We start from the raw sequence: 15,951 nt of genomic DNA, 5'->3' as shown, positions 1-15,951 counted from the left end.
CAGACCATTGTTTCCATTGCAGTTGTATAATTAGCAACCTCAACAGACTCTGTTGAATAGACTCTAATATATATAATTGTAATATATATACTCTAATATAATTGTAATAAATGTTGTAATATATATCACGTGTAATAATATATTATTATTATATATTATTATTATATAATATTATATGTATATATAATGTAATAATATGTATCATATAACATTGTAATATATAAAAGTAGATGTTATTACACCGAATAATCATGGCAAACTTTTAAAAGATATTTCCAGTCTCTTTTGTTTGAGTTGATAACTTTAAAAGGTAATTTCTCACATTCCAATTTTTTCCCTTTTAAGGCTCATGTAAAACATTAACATTTTTACATCGCCATTTACATCCATTTTTAGAACAAAAAATGAATCTAGTGGTACCTATAAGACCAACACAGTTTTATTCAAGGTATAAGATTTCATGTGTATGCTCACTTCTTCAGATAACAGTGAAATGGGTGTTACCAGTCCATACATATAGGTAAGAGGATGAACAGCAAATCAGCATACAACATAATGAAGATGTTTAACAAATCCAAGGACCAAACAGGAATAACTAGCTTTTTATATGGTCAGCATTGCTTCATACTACTATCCTGGCTACCCACCTGAATCAATTTTTTAGTCTTTCTTTTGGCTCTTTCTCTCTTTTAAACCATTGTATTTGCTGATTTCAGTTGGGGAGCTAAGCACATGCTTAAGGTAACAGTCCTGCCCACGTTTACTCGGAAGTCAATCCAAATTAAATTCAATGGAACTTAATCTCACCTGCTGAAAACTTCAGAATGCTAACTGAATCCGACTTGATCTTATTCTTTGAATTCTCTCTCCCCCCCGCAAAGAAGGATGAGAATTAAAAATAAAAAAACGAGCCTTCAGATCGAGCAGCCCCCTCGACCTCTGCAGTCGATGAAGCAAAACAGGTTTCCTTGAGGAATGACAAGAATGGACTGTACCACCAAGATCTGGAAAGGGGATGTGGGGAGGAGGGTTTATGCTGAAGGCATCTGATAACATTGAACGGACGATGCGGAAACAACAGAAAACAGGTGTTTATTTATAACTCTCGCAGAGGTCGATTTGCTTCTAGCGTGTGTTTGGAAACCAGCGTTACCAGTTCAGTTGCATTGATCAACTGTGGGAAGAGGAAGGGGGTATCGAAGCCAGACGACCCAACATCCCCACGCCTTTGTTCAAACGCTGCCAACGTCTGGACAGTTCCGTAAATCTAGGTATGAAGTGACGTCACAAAGGGGCGCGTGCTTGGGAAAGCAGCCCGGCGGGAAGCGAGCAAGAGGACCGCTGAATGCTTGCCCGGCTGTTACATCGGCCCCTGTGGCGGCGGTGGCGTCGTAACCTCAGGGGCGTAGTGGCCATGTGCTTAGGAAATGAGGCTGTGCAGTTTGATCCTGGCCCGCAGTAACCCTCCATTGGTATCTGTGGGATTTATTCCCAATTTTTATTTGTTTAGGCAAGCATTCTTGGGAATACTCTGTCTCCCACACGCACGCACCACCCTTCTGAAAACCGCTTACAAAGCAGACCTCCTAGATAGACAGTCGGTAGTCCCTGAGGCTGTTGCTCCTCTAACAGCAACTAATCTGCACCAACTCGCAGCCCGCTGTCTTTTAACTCCATCTCATTAAAAAATCCTCACAGGCTTTTTTTTTGTTGTAAAAAGATCCACTTTACCCTTAAAGTGACAAGAGAGGTTGGTGTCCTCATTCCTCTCCTACAGGGCAGTAAGCAAACCTAATTGTAGATATATCCAAGCGGGCAGCTGTGTTGGTCTGAAGCAGTTGAACAAAGCAGGAGTCAAGTGGCACCTTTAAGAGCAACCAATTTTTATTTAGAACGTAAGCTTTCGTGTGCTCTTAAGCACACTTCATCAGATGAGGAATCCAGCACAGTGAGCAAAGCCATACATAGCTATGTATGGCTCTGCTCAGCTATGTATGGCTTTGCTCGCTGTGCTGGAATCCTCGTCTGATGAAGTGTGCTTAAGAGCACACGAAAGCTTATGTTCTAAATAAAAATTGGTTGGTCTTAAAGGTGCAACTTGACTCGTGCTTTGTTCAAACCTAACTGTAGAAACGGTTGAAAGTCCTGGAGCTTTCTTATTACATTTCAATTTACAAGTGTGTGACTAGGAATTTTCCAGTATGTTACTTTCTTACCATTTTATCCAACTTCCCCAGAGGCTAAGGTTGCAAGCTACAAACCAGTTTAACCAGATTACTTGGAACGAACCCAATTTGTTCAGTGCAGCCAAACCAGAGTAATTTCTACCATTCCAGCTAAACAAGCTTGCCCGTCTTGTTTTACAGTTGTTTTCCTCACAATTTCTTGCTTCTTGATCTAATTAATGGTCCGATCCTTAACAGTTCACTCAAAGCAATCCCAATAGTTTCACTAAAATTTAATCTCTAGTTACTGAATTTAAAATATATCTGCTGCAGCTCATTGTATGGGAATGTGTGTAAAGCAGGCCAACCCAGCTAAGTCATACCCAGGGCCCTCAAAGCAGTCTGCTAGCAGCTTGACAGTTCCCCATTTTTTTTCAGACTCAAAAACTGGCTTAAACGTGTCTCTGAGGGTTCTTCTAGGCCACTAAAAAGGATATATGGGATTTCCCCCCCCCCCCCAAAAAAAGGCACGTTCCAAAGCCCGTTTGTATTGATACCCAAAAGGCATGAGGGGAGATAAGAAATGGGGCTTTATCAGTTTATAAAGTATGTATTGAGGAGGGACTCAAAGCAGCTTTATCACAGCATCCTCCACTCAATTCTCCCATCACCAGTGTGAAGTAGATTAGGCTGAGAAATTGTGACAGGCCCAAAGTGAGCTTCCGTGGCAGAGCAAGGTGAACATGTTGTCCTTGTCTTGGGTTGCCAACTGCCTGGAAGGGGAAAAAAATCATCCTGTCCTTTAAAAGAGACTAAAGGGGTGTTTTCTATCAGGTGATTTTTTTTTTAAAAAAAAATCTCCATGCCACAAAAAGCCTCAGCTGCCCATTTTCATACATTAAGCATCTGTTAAAGGGCAGGAGTTTTCTCCATGCCAGTTTGCAGCCCTACAGTATGCTACACCCACGCATTCTCACTTTCTTCCCCTCCTACTTGTACTTACCTTACAGCTGGAGTGGTTAAGTATTAGATTAGGATCTAGGAGAGTGGGTCCAAATTCCCATTCTGCCACAGAAGTTTCCTGTTTGATTTAGGACAGTCACTGGCTGGTTTCACACTGTGAAATTGACCCAATATTACCCAGCAGGGAAAAAAAACCACTTGAGTTTGGTCCATTTCCAGGCTATCAGAAAGCAGCAGTTGAGGGGACAGGATCCCAGCAGCTGTCTGTGGTTGCCCATTCACACTGCTAGTGCAGTTCAACCATGGATCCACTGCAGAAAGGGCTGTTCTTTTTAAAAAAGTTCTGTGTGAGTGAGAGGGGTTAGGAAAAAAAACAAACCCTACCATAGTGGAAATGGCTTGGCATGATCACACAGCTCTTCCACTTATGAGTCGCCCTGGGGCATTCAGACAGCAGCTGATTATGAGACCCACATCCGATTCAGTGGGATGCTACTGAGAAAATTCAGATAGCTTTTTAATGCGGATAGGAGGCTTCTGGAGATGAAGTGAGAATGTGTGCAGCTCAGAGGGCAGATGTGCTTGTGTGATCACACACTTTTAATCCACATGGGTGGCAGGGCTAGGTCAGGCCAAATCTCCTGTGTGAAACCACTGTTCTCTCAGCCTAATCTACCTCCCAGGGTTAAAATGGAGAACAAAACGGAGAGAGAAGGATGCTGCTGGAAGCTGCTTTTGGGTCCTCAATGGGTAAAAAACAGGATAAATGTCTAAATGAAAAGTAATAATTCAGTTGTGGGCAGTGGCAAATGCTGCTGGGGGTGGGGCTACATTATGCTCTTCAATGCCACCACAGATGATATTCTAACCACTGTTGATGACAGTAGGAAAACGGCTAAAAGATTGGGAGTTATGCTCTCTGTCTGTCTGTCTGTCTGTCTGTCTGTCTGTCTATCTATCTATCTATCATCTATCTATCTATCTATCTATCTATCTATCTATCTATCTATCTATCTATCTATTTATTTTTATTTTTTTTATTTATTTATCTGAGATTTATATCCCGCCCTTCCCACTAGGTGGCTCATATATAATGTTTGTTATATACATAAAACATTAAAATCATTCAGCGGTCTTAAGTTACGCTCAGTTCAAATTCGATGTTCAGTGTTCAGTACTCAGTGCCGGTCAGTTGTAGGCCAGCTGGAAGAGGGCTGTCTTACAGGCCCTGCGGAATTGGGTAAGATCCCACAGGGCCCTTACCTCTTCCGGCAGATGGTTCCACCAAGATGGAGCCATTATGGAGAAGGCCCTGTCCCTTGTAGCTTTCAAATGGGCTTCTTTTGGCCCGGGGACAACCAGGAGGTTTTGAGTTCCCGATCTCAGTGCTCGCTGGGGAACGTGTGGGAAGAGACGGTCCCTCAGGTAGGCAGGTCCTAGGCCATATAGGGCTTTAAAGGTAATAACCAGCACCTTGTACCGAACTCGGTAGGATATTGGCAGCCAGTGCAGAGCCCGAAGTCCCGGCTGAATGTGCTCCCACCTTGGGAGCCCCAATAACAACCGGGCGGTGGCGTTCTGCACCAGCTGCAATTTCCGGGTTTGGCACAGGGGCAGCCCCATGTAGAGGGCATTGCAGTAGTCCAACCTCGAGGTGACCGTAGCATGGATCACCGTTGCTAGATCGTCGCGCTCCAGGAAGGGAGCCAGCTGCCTTGCCCGCCTAAGATGGAAGAATGCGGACTTGGCAGTGGCTGCTATCTGGGCCTCCATTGTTAAGGAAGGCTCCAGAAGTACCCCCAGGCTCCTGACTCTATGCGTCGCAATCAGCGGTGCACCGTCAAAAACCGGAAGGGGTATTTCCCTTCCTGGACCCCGACGGCCCAAGCAAAGGACCTCTGTCTTCGCCGGATTTAGCCTCAGCCCGCTCTACTTGAGCCACCCAGCCACAGCCTGTAGTGCCCGGTCCAGATTTTGTGAAGCGCAGACCGGCTGGCCATCCATAAGCAGATAAAGCTGGGTGTCATCAGCATACTGGTGACAACCCAGCCCGTACCTTCGGGCAACCTGGGCGGGGGGATGCATATAGATGTTAAATAACATCGGGGAAAGAACCGCACCCTGAGGCACCCCGCAATCAAGCGTGTGCCTACGGGACAGCTCATCCCCAATAGCGACCTTCTGTCCCCAACCTTCAAGGAAAGAGGAAAGCCATTGCAAGGCTAACCCCTGAATCCCCGCGTCAGCGAGACGGTGGGCCAGCAGCTGATGGTCGACCGTATCGAACGCCGCCGATAGGTCCAACAACATCAGTACTGCCGAGCCGCCCCGATCCAGATGCCGTTGCAGGTCATCTACTAGGGCGACCAGCACCGTCTCCGTCCCATGGCCCGGGCGGAAGTCGGACTGAAGGGGATCAAGGACGGAAGCGTCATCCAGGAAAGTCTGTAGCTGCATCGCCACTGCCCTCTCGATAAGTTTGCCCTATCTATCTATCTATCTATCTATCTATCTATCTATCTATCTATCTATCTATCTATCTATCTATCTATCTATCTATCTATCTATCTATCTATCTATCTACCTACCTACCTACCTACCTACCTACCTACCTATCTATCATCTATCTATTTAAATTTCTATCCCGTCCTCTCCGCAAGCAGACTCAGGGCAGCTAACAACATTCATTTTTACAATTTAATCAATAAAAACTACAGTTTAAAATTATTTAAAAACATTTCATTTCATGGTGCTGTATCACTATAATATAGTATAAGTGGTGATCATGGTACTCTATAATGATGTAGGGTGGCAGCTCTCTCCCGGTTAGATCTCAAAGGCCTGTCGAAACAGTTCGGTCTTACAGGCCCTGTGGAAAGTAGAGATCCCGCAGGGCCCTTATGGCCTCTGGGAGAGCATTCCACAATTCTGCCGCTGCCACCGAGAAGGCCCTAGCTCGCGTCAGCTGCAACCTAGCCTCCTTTGGTCCAGGGATGGACAACAGATTTTTTGTCCCTGAACGCAGTGCTCTCTGGGGAATGTGTGGGGAAAGGCAGTCCCGCAGATAGACAAGCCCCTGACCATAGAGGGCTTTAAAGGTCAATACCAACACCTTGAAACGGACTCGGAACACAATAGGTAGCCAGTGCAGCTCTCTCAGCACTGGCCAAATGTGTTTTCACCGGAGGGAGCCCCATTAACAGCCGCACTGCAGCGTTCTGCACTAGCTGTAGTTTCCGGGTCAGCGCCAAGGGCAGCCCCATGTAGAGAGCATTACAGTGATCTATTCTTGAGGTGATCGTAGCATGGATCACCATTGCTAAGTCGTTGCGCTCCAGGAAAGGGGCCAACTGCCGCACCCGCCGAAGATGGAAAAAGGCAGATCTAGTAGTGGCTCTCAATGGGTGGGTCTCTTCCTTAGCATCTGAGATGTCTTTTCTGCAGAATTTGAGGAATTGTAATTCATAAGAAAGGTGCACCTCCTTACTAAAATGTTACATACCCCAAGGATGAAATTTCTCAGTGTTGTGACTATGGAGCATATTTTTGTTACAGAAACTGCATCAAAGCAGATGGGATGGGAGATACTTGCCTGCCTGCCTGGTTAGCTGATACTGCAGAGTAAATTTGGGAGTGGGGAGAAGAGGAGGTATCACACTTGTTCCCGCTGAAAGAAATGGGAATGAAAACTGATATCAAAAACAGTCATGAGAAATATTACTTAGAAAAATTTCTATGCTGCGTCTTCACATCTGCTCAAGGCTGTTTATAAAACAAAATAATAAAAACACAGTGCAATAAAAAGTTAATTAAAATCTCATCCAGAATATAAACCAACAAATGGCTTAAAAATAGCCTCAAAGAAAGCTAAAAAGCTGAGTGTACATATTAAATACTGGGTTCAAGATGCATAACAGTAAAACAACTCTGCTTTATTAATGAAATCAGCAATATAGACTGAAGACTCAGGGCAACTGGCCCTGCTTAAGTAGCCTCCAAAACCCACACCCAGTTCCCACAACTATTGGTACAATAGCCAAGCCATTAGTTCCCGTTGGCCACCACCCAGAATCCAGGTGGCTATTGCTATGGAGCCTCAAGCTCAGCAAGTCTCTGGCAGAATATCATTGAATGTGCTTGATTTAATACACAACAGTACAAATAATGCTAAGAGTAAATAATCAATGCTAAGAGTAAATAATCAATCAAATAATCAATTATTAATTAAATAATCAATAATTGATTTCATTAATAAATAATCAACCCCTTAATTAAGAGCCAGGCAATAAAGAAACATTTTGGACAGAAGGCTAAAGGAGTAGGATATCCTACATGCCAAGTGAGTCTCAAGGGGAAAGGCATTTCACAGGTGTGGCACCAATACAGAAAAAGGCCTGTCACAGGTTACCATCTGCCCAGGCTCTGAAGGAGGGAGGACACAATGTGGGGCTTGTGAAGACCTTGTGGGAACACGTGCAGCCTGGGCTGCGGGACCTGCACTGGCTGCCGGTTGTGTACTGTGTTCACTATAAGGTGCTGGTTATTACCTTTAAAGCCCTATATGGCCGAGGACCTGCCTACCTTAGGGACCGCCTCTCCCCATATGTTCCCCAGAGAGCACTGAGATCTAGCTCTCAAAATCTGTTAAAAATCCCTGGGCCAAGAGAGGCTAGATTGAAAACAACCAGGGAGCAAGCCTTTTCAGCAATGGCCCCCCGATGGTGGAATCAACTTCCAGAGGTGGTGCGAGCCCTGCGGGACCTGAATCAGTTCCACAGGGCTTGCAAAACCACCCTTTTTCAGCTTGCTTTTAAAATAGAACCCGGCTAAACTGACCTGTAGCCACCTAACCATCTTATATACGACTGTGAACTGTAGCACCTTAACTTAATTTTAACTTATAATAGCTGTTTTATCTATTTTAACTAACCTATGTAACCTAATTGTATCTTAATCTGTTTTGTCTTGATTGTATTTTATTCAAATCATGGTTGTCCCATGTCTGTGAGCCGCCCTGAGCCTGCCTCTGGCGGGGGAGGGCGGGATACAAAAATAAAATTTACTTTACTTTTACTTTACTTTACTTTAACTGGTGAGCTAGATAGTGTAGGAAGAAAGGATACTGTGGTCCTAAGCCATTTAGGGCCTTAAAGGTAAAACCCAGCATTTTGAATTGTTCTGGGAAACAAATAACAGATGTGAATGAACAGAAGTTTTTGAGGCTAATATAAAAAGGGTTTTAAAGTTTCCATATTCCATCACATCATGTATGGTTGGTGAATAGTGTTCAACTGAGCTGATGATTCAGCCCTTCTTTCTGCCCCACTTGCCATTGTGGGTCATTATGACAACTTCATTCACACAAATGCTATATGAGTCCTAAGCCCATTCATATAAGCACCCATTGTGCAGTGCCTCATGCATGAATAAACAGTTGCAAGCATCTTCTAAGCCTGCCGAGGTATAAAGACACATTGTGGCTGCTGAGACCAGGCTTTTCCAGGACCTCACGACTGCATTTCCCCACATTGTTGGTGCTGACATGTACCACGACCACTGGCTCCTCCCCAGCACTGTCTATATGTCTATGTAGAACATGTGTAATATTCATTACCTTCTCACCAGGCAGGCAAGTCACCATACAGTCAGTATGCAGTTTTGCCACTCAGCTGTCTACTTGTCTAAGGATCAAATCACCAACTACCAAGGCCCGCTCTCTCCCAGAGCTCAACTGTTGATATGAGAGGCAGCAGCTGATGGAGCATGCTCTTCATGTGTGTGTTGGTGGATGGTTGGGGGCTCCATCCAGCATCGGGCCTGGAGAAACTGTCCCAGTTGCCCAATGGCTAAGACTTCCCTTGGTATATTTAAATATTCATTGAGCATCTGTTGTTTTTTAAACCACAGATGGTTTGTTTTTAAGCTGAAAACTGCTTTGAGAAGACAGAGAAGATGAAGTCAGAGGATGCCATTCCTGGGGCTGGTGGAGGGATGGGCAGCCTAGGGGAAAGAGCTCCTTGTATGAAGCTGCTTTTGAAGCAGCCAATAAGAAAGGGTCTAGAGGCATCTATTTAAGTAGCCGTTGCCCCACTTACGACATCTTTCTACAGACGCAGCACATACCCTCTCTCCCAACTCTGCAAAGTGGGCCTTTGACCAGTTACCTCTCTGGAGCCAAGTAAGAGTTCTAAACCTCATGAACTGGATTAGCCTTGAACCATCATTTTGTTTAACCCCTTCCTGACTATTTAACTCCACAGGTCAAGACAGGGACTTTTAGACTCTCAGCAGAGGTTGAGAGAGTTGTCTGGTCACCACGAGCGAATGCAGTGCAGGTAATGCAGTTAGAAGCACTATATGATCCGTGGCATCAATTCAAAGTTGAAGAGGAGGTTCTTCAGACCAGAATCTCAGCTAAAATGGCTTCAGAGTCTGGTATGGGAACACCCCTGTGACCCAAAGACCTAATGACTAGTAAGAAAGGACCTAGCATGCTTCCCTCATACATCAGAAAGTGTTTGACAAGGAGGCTCCCACACATGACTGTCCAGCATCATGTAACCAGAATGGAATTGATCAGATTTTAGGGATGCCTATGTAGGGGAGGGGGATGTGGAATGGTATGGTATAGCTCAGTCTCATCAGATCTTGAAAGCTAAGGAGGGTCATTACTTGGAACAGAAGACTTTATAGAGGAAGGCAATAGCAAATCATATCTGCTTAAAATCATAGAATCATATAATTGGAAGGGACCTCCAGGGTCGTCTAGTCCAGCCCCCTGCACAATGCATGAAAATCACAGGTACCTCCCCCTGCCCTCCCTCTCATGATCTGCCTAAGTTCATAGAATCCAAAAGAACAGTGGCAGCACAATATATGAAATACAAAAATACAAAAATACAAAATATTGTGCACAAACACTCTTAACTGGTGTATATAAAGTTCTACTATAATGAAATGAACAGCCTACAACAGTGGGCATACATTCATACAGTATAAATAGAAATAGAAAACAACAGTCTCAAAACAATATTCCAAGGAGGACCCCACACAGTCACAGAGTTTTCAAAATGAGTACAATGACTCAAAAATAAAGTTCCACAGGAGTCCCTCCGTTGTTTGTTGACTTCTGAAGGACAAATTCTAGCCTTCACGCAAACCCCGGATTTGATTGCGTTCCGCTGCTCCTGCAGCTTCCTCGTAAGTCAACTGTAAACAACAAAAGTGACCGATAAAAACCACCCTAAACCAAAGTGATTTTAACAAAAACATACAGATACAGTAGGTCAAACAACCTGAAAAATCCAGCCAAGTTCTTTCTCAAACGCCCATTTTGATATCTTAATTTGCAGCTTGGGCTGCCAGAGCCCACGGCTTTTTTTAAAGGGACGGACACAGCTGTTGTTACTTAAACATTTAAAAGAGACCACACCACACTCTCCAACATACCCAAGAAACACCAAACATTATATATAACAAGAGAAATCATTGTGTTGGTTAAGGCCAGAGGGTTCAATGGTGTTTAAACGATGTATCCACCGTGCCTCTTTTTGTAACATGGTCCTTTGTAAATCACCACCTCTACTATCACCAATTTTCTGAATCACAAAGAATTTTAAGGCTTCTAAGTTATGATCAGTCTCAGTAAAATGTTGAAGGAGAGGAACACCAGGAACTTGATGGCGAACCCTTGAGATGTGTTCCAAAACACGTGTCTTAATAGCCCTACGGGAACATCCTATGTACATTTTAGAGCAATCTCCACAGACCAGGGCATAGATGACTCCTTTAGAGTCACAATTAGTGAAACCTGTCAATTTAATGGTTGTTTGGGATCTAGGATCCACATACTCTTTTATTTGTAGAGAGTACTTGCACGCTTTGCAACCCTTGCAACGGAAATGACCAGGGGGCAATCGAGAAGACGTCTGTGCAGTATTCAAATCCGTATGCACCAAATAGTCCCTTAGATTCCTAGATCTACGGAAACCAATTATAGGTGGGGAGGCACATCCTGCAATGCTGGAAACAATACCCCAATGGCGCAAAATGATGTTTTTAATCGCTAATGCCTTCGGAGTATATTGTAATGAACAAAATAATCTTTGATTTTCCCTAGCCTCTCCATTCTGTTTGATCGTGCGCTGAAGCATAAGGGAACGTCCTTGTTTGGCAGCCCTCGTCTCCGCCCCTTTGATGACTGTTTCTGGATAACCCCGTTCCTTAAACTGCACTGTCAGTTGATTACACGATTTTTCATACTCAGTGACTGAGGTGCTGTTTCGTTTCATGCGTAAGAATTGCCCATAGGGTATATTATTCCGCAAAACGGGAGGATGGAAAGAGTCATAATGTAGATTGTTCATTACAATATACTCCAAAGGCATTAGCGATTAAAAACATCATTTTGCGCCATTGGGGTATTGTTTCCAGCATTGCAGGATGTGCCTCCCCACCTATAATTGGTTTCCGTAGATCTAGGAATCTAAGGGACTATTTGGTGCATACGGATTTGAATACTGCACAGACGTCTTCTCGATTGCCCCCTGGTCATTTCCGTTGCAAGGGTTGCAAAGCGTGCAAGTACTCTCTACAAATAAAAGAGTATGTGGATCCTAGATCCCAAACAACCATTAAATTGACAGGTTTCACTAATTGTGACTCTAAAGGAGTCATCTATGCCCTGGTCTGTGGAGATTGCTCTAAAATGTACATAGGATGTTCCCGTAGGGCTATTAAGACACGTGTTTTGGAACACATCTCAAGGGTTCGCCATCAAGTTCCTGGTGTTCCTCTCCTTCAACATTTTACTGAGACTGATCATAACTTAGAAGCCTTAAAATTCTTTGTGATTCAGAAAATTGGTGATAGTAGAGGTGGTGATTTACAAAGGACCATGTTACAAAAAGAGGCACGGTGGATACATCGTTTAAACACCATTGAACCCTCTGGCCTTAACCAACACAATGATTTCTCTTGTTATATATAATGTTTGGTGTTTCTTGGGTATGTTGGAGAGTGTGGTGTGGTCTCTTTTAAATGTTTAAGTAACAACAGCTGTGTCCGTCCCTTTAAAAAAAGCCGTGGGCTCTGGCAGCCCAAGCTGCAAATTAAGATATCAAAATGGGCGTTTGAGAAAGAACTTGGCTGGATTTTTCAGGTTGTTTGACCTACTGTATCTGTATGTTTTTGTTAAAATCACTTTGGTTTAGGGTGGTTTTTATCGGTCACTTTTGTTGTTTACAGTTGACTTACGAGGAAGCTGCAGGAGCAGCGGAACGCAATCAAATCCGGGGTTTGCGTGAAGGCTAGAATTTGTCCTTCAGAAGTCAACAAACAACGGAGGGACTCCTGTGGAACTTTATTTTTGAGTCATTGTACTCATTTTGAAAACTCTGTGACTGTGTGGGGTCCTCCTTGGAATATTGTTTTGAGACTGTTGTTTTCTATTTCTATTTATACTGTATGAATGTATGCCCACTGTTGTAGGCTGTTCATTTCATTATAGTAGAACTTTATATACACCAGTTAAGAGTGTTTGTGCACAATATTTTGTATTTTTGTAAGTTCATAGAATCAGCATTGATGTCGGATGGCCATCTAGCCTCTGTTTAAAAACCTCCAAAGAAGGATAGCCCACCACCTCCCAACGAAACCCGTTTCATTGAGGAACTGCTCTGTCAGGAAGTTCTTCTTAACATTCAGACAGAAACTATTTTGATTTAATTTTAACCTGTTGGTTCTAGTATGACCTTCTGGGGCAACAGAATACACCCCACTCCATCCTCTATATGATGGCCCTTCAAGTACTTGAAGATGGTGATCATATCATCGTCTCCTCTCCATACTAAACATACCCAGCTCCTTCAACTTTTCCTCATAGATCTCCAGACCCCTTACCATCTTTGCTGCCCTTCTCTGGACACATTCTAGCTTGTCTATATCCTTCTTAAATTGTGTCACCCAAAACTGAACACAATACTCTAGGTGAACTCTAACTAGAGCATAGTGATACCATCACTTTGTACAATCTGGACACTATACATCTATTGATACATCCCAAAATCTCATTTGCCTTTTTAGCTACCACATTGCACTGCTGACTCATATTCAGTGTGTGGTCCACTAGATCCTTTTTGCACATACTACTGCCAAGACAAGTCTATGTCAAGATCCCTTGCCATGTTATTGTTGTCTTTCATTTCTATGCTGTTCTGAAACACCTGCTTTGCTGAGAAACAAAAGTATGTGAGCCTTCTAACAGTCTCTGTTCTCCAAGGTCATTACTATCTGTTAGGATGTTATGCTAACCACCTCATAGTGTAAGAATGTCTGCTTTGTATCAATTTATAGTTTTGAACTTATCTTGCACCACAATATTGAGCGTGCATGTAACGGCTAACTGTCTTCCTATATATATACAGTATGCATTCCCTGACACCCTGCCCTAATTTCATCACTGGCTTTGACAGTGGTACTACCCTGTCTTACAATAAACACTAATTCAAAAGAAATTGAGAGTTGTTATTAATTAAGATCAATGCAGACTTGACAGTCTCCCCCATCCTACAATTATGCATTTGATTTTTCCTACCTAAATGCTGAACTTTACATTTATCCCCGTTAAAATTCATTTTATTTGTTTTAGTCCAGTTTTCCAGCCTGTCAAGATCATCCTGTATCCTGCCTCTGTCTTCTATTGTATTTGCTACCCCTCCTAATTTAGTATTGTCTACATATTTAATAAGCATTCCCTTTGTTCCTTTATCCAAATTATTTATAAAGATATTAAACAAAACAGATCCCAGCACAGATCCCTGAGGCACTCCACTTGTCACTCCTCTCCAAGAGGATGAGAAATGATCTCACTTGCCTTGAAAGTCCCTTGCTGGGGTCACCATAAGTTGGTTGTGACCGGATGGCACACAGCTGCATACATATATAGAGGAGACCTGAATCCTCTTCACCCCATTAGATAGCTTTGTACACTGCACTGAAGTGGAATTGTGGTAGTCTATTAAAGATACTTTTCTCTACTTCATAAAGTTGTGGCCTGTTAACATATTTATTATTTATTTACAGAATTTATATCCTGCCTCACAGGGGCTGCCAAGGCAGCTAACAAATTCAAACACACATAATAAGATCTCATTTAACCTCCCCCAAACCCCCTGCCATTAAAACATTTTAAAAACAGAGCTAAAATACACTGCTTTAGAAGAAAGGGTCACTGGTGAGAGAATGCCAAACAAAGCAAAACAGTCTTACAGTTTTCAAAAGTTTTATTAGTTTCATAAAAAAAAAAGATAGGGAATAGGGGAGATAAAAAGCACAATACATTCTGACCTTATTTTGGCATAAAAATACTTTCAAAGACTACAAGGTTAATTCTACAATATTTTCTTTACATATATGGTCCCATATTATTTTGTCTAAACTGTACATAATCCATTTTAAAATTGCATAGTACAAGCCTTTTGTTTCAATCTAATAATTTTGACAATTCCAGTAAAGGTAAATTTTATAGTATAAAATACAGGAAGAAAGAGAAAAAAATCAGTTCATACCAAAGAATCTTAAGAGTCTTGAATGTCCAACCAGGCATAAAATTTCATCCAATGTTTTCTTGCTTCTTCTTTAGATTTCCCAGCCATCAGCTGGAGCAGAAAGTCCAGCTCTGCTGTCTCTAGAACTTTTCCCACCAAGTCCATTTTTGTGGGAATTTTTTGAGATTTCCATCTCTGCGCCAAAAGGATCCTAGCTGCTGTGTTAAAGTGTGCCAACAAATGTCTCATCTCTTTAGAATAGTCCTCAGGAAATATGTTCAATAAAAATAGTTTTGGTTTGAAATGAATCTGAGTTTTCACAATCTTCTGTTACATTTCATGCACCATTTTGCAATAATCTTTCACCATCTCACACGTCCACAACATATGGTAAAAGGTACCAGTTTAGCGCATTTCCAGCATTTGTTAGACATATTAGTATAAATCTTACACAATTTCTGTGGGGTCAAGTACCATCTATAAAACATCTTGTACAGGTTTTCTTTAAAAGTTACTGACCTAGTTAGTTTAACGTTAAACTTCCACAGTCTCTCCCATTCTTCTAATGTAATATTATAACCAATTTTTTTTTTGCCCATTGAACCATACAGTCCTTTACAACTTCATCTTGTGTTTTCATTTGAAGTCGGTATGCATATAGTTTAGAGATTAACTTTTCTTATGGGCCCAAAACAATTTTGTCAAATAAGTATTGTTCTGTATTAAAACCTGTTGCCTTGTCTTTGGCATATCTGGATTCAACTTGCATTCTCAGCCACCAATTCATTTTAACATCCATATTTTCCAGCTCTTCTTTGGTTTTCAATTGATTATCTTTTCCCAACAGGTCATCATACCTATAGCTCTGATGTAATTTTAGGAGATTTGGATGGGTAAATGCTTCTACTGGTGAAACCCATCTTGGAATTTTTTGATAAATTCTAATCTTTAACCATGACCACGTATGGTACAAGGATTTTTGAAACCAATGATTCTTAAAATAGGAGTGGCCTTCAAGTCTTTGATACCACAAATATGCATGCCATCCCATAGTCAAATCATGTCCTTCTAACAGCAATTGCTCTTAGAGAATTCTGACCATATTTCCAGCTATCATCATAGGTCTATCTCTTACTTGTTTCAAAATGTCATCTTTAGTCCTCTTTCTTGTAAATCTCAAATGAACTTCACTAGGTAATTTGTTTCATCTTGTGTAGCTTGATGTTACCCGTCTAACTTGATCAAACTCTTCTCCCAACCTCTGAAAAGTCACCTGT

Source organism: Heteronotia binoei, chromosome 9 (genome assembly GCF_032191835.1).
Source record: "Heteronotia binoei isolate CCM8104 ecotype False Entrance Well chromosome 9, APGP_CSIRO_Hbin_v1, whole genome shotgun sequence".
Classification (NCBI taxonomy): domain Eukaryota; kingdom Metazoa; phylum Chordata; class Lepidosauria; order Squamata; family Gekkonidae; genus Heteronotia; species Heteronotia binoei.
Note: the sequence above shows the minus strand (reverse complement) of the source record.